Genomic DNA, 1,590 nt, shown 5'->3' with positions numbered 1-1,590 from the left:
TCTGCGATAAGTCTCTGTGTCTCTCAGCGAGGTGTAATCACAGTCGAATTGAGGGTCAAAGAATTCATCCTCGTCAATGATGTGAATTAGACCTGTTGGTTTATCTACAACAGCACTCTGCTGCACAAAGGAGAAACCTCCTGCTATTTCTCCACCTTGCAGGGTGCATTGCATGTGAGCAAAGTTGGATCTTGACACCTGGCTGTCATGTAAAGAGAGGAAATACAAATTTAAAGCATATTAGTGGTCTCTTTCTGTAGTCATTCACAACCGTATGTTCAAATCACATTCTGCAAATAGTAAATTTACAAACTCTCTCATGACTGTTGAGTAAATTGTTTTAAAGCCCTGGTTTGTAATATTTTCAACAAAAATCCCATCTCTAGTAATTACCTGGTTTCATCTGCATCCAACACTGTAGCGATGAAACCCTTGATGAGCAGTTGCTGCTGAGAGGCTCCTCGTGATCCTTGTTTTTGGAAAGATGTAACACTGGCATTACATAATTTACCCAAAGCTTCTAGTGCAACTTCTCTATCCATCTTGACAATTCGTTATAGTATCAAAAAAGTAGTAAAACTTCTTTGAAATAAAGGTGAAGCCTTCTTGCTGGGTGCAAAAGGAAATGTGCTAAATGAGGAAGTAAAGGTCATATTTATACCTGCCAGGTCTTTTATTACTATTATTGGCAGGTGCTGCAGTAAAACAAACACTGCATAGTAGTAATATAATTACACAGCAGCTATATTCTATTTTATGCAATTCATTTAAAACATTTATCATTGTGTATTCCACTACATGTGTCAGAGTATATAGACACACATACATGTACACATATTTCTACTTTTATGATTTGCCATGTAACCACACAAATATTTCTTCTTTTTTTCTTTTTTTTTAGGTGACCAAATTTGGTTTGTTTTATTGTTTGTTTTTGTTGTCTTATGTTGTCTTCTGGTAAATCAGTGTGTTCACACACACTAATTTTAAGGAATTTGTGAGAGCTAAAACCAAAGTTTCAGAATTGTATTTATGTTTGATTATCCAGTACATTCAGAGGTGCTGGCAAAACCCCCCAAAAAAGACACTCCAGAGCTGCTATAATACAGCAATAAAGCACACTGTAGTTCCTGCAACCTGTAAAGGTCTTATCTATCAATGGTCTGACTGTCCCTTTCATTACTGATGAAACTGTTAAAAACCTTTCACACACACACACACACACACACACACACACACACACACACACACACATTGACTATTAAAAGATCTCCTTCAAATGTGCTTTCAATGTAAAGTGATGGAGGACAAAATCCACACAATCACTTAATGCAAATGACTGCAAAAAAATGTGTTTTTTACCCAACAAAGCCAACAAAGTCCTCTGTGTATTTTCATTCATTCACATTCTTTTACATTTGATACTGTGAAATGTGATTGTGAATCTTCAAATTATAAGCTGCAAGGTACTTAATGAGGGAATAACAAATGCTATCACAGACAGAGTTTGTTGTAGTTGTTGTAGTAGTAGTAGTAGTAGTAGCAGTAGTAATGGTAGCAGTAGCAAATTAAATCTTCTCAAGGTGTTAA

This window comes from Scomber japonicus, chromosome 5, assembly GCF_027409825.1.
Source record: "Scomber japonicus isolate fScoJap1 chromosome 5, fScoJap1.pri, whole genome shotgun sequence".
Lineage (NCBI taxonomy): Eukaryota > Metazoa > Chordata > Actinopteri > Scombriformes > Scombridae > Scomber > Scomber japonicus.
The sequence above is the reverse complement of the archived record's forward strand: the minus strand, read 5'-3'. Positions refer to the sequence as shown.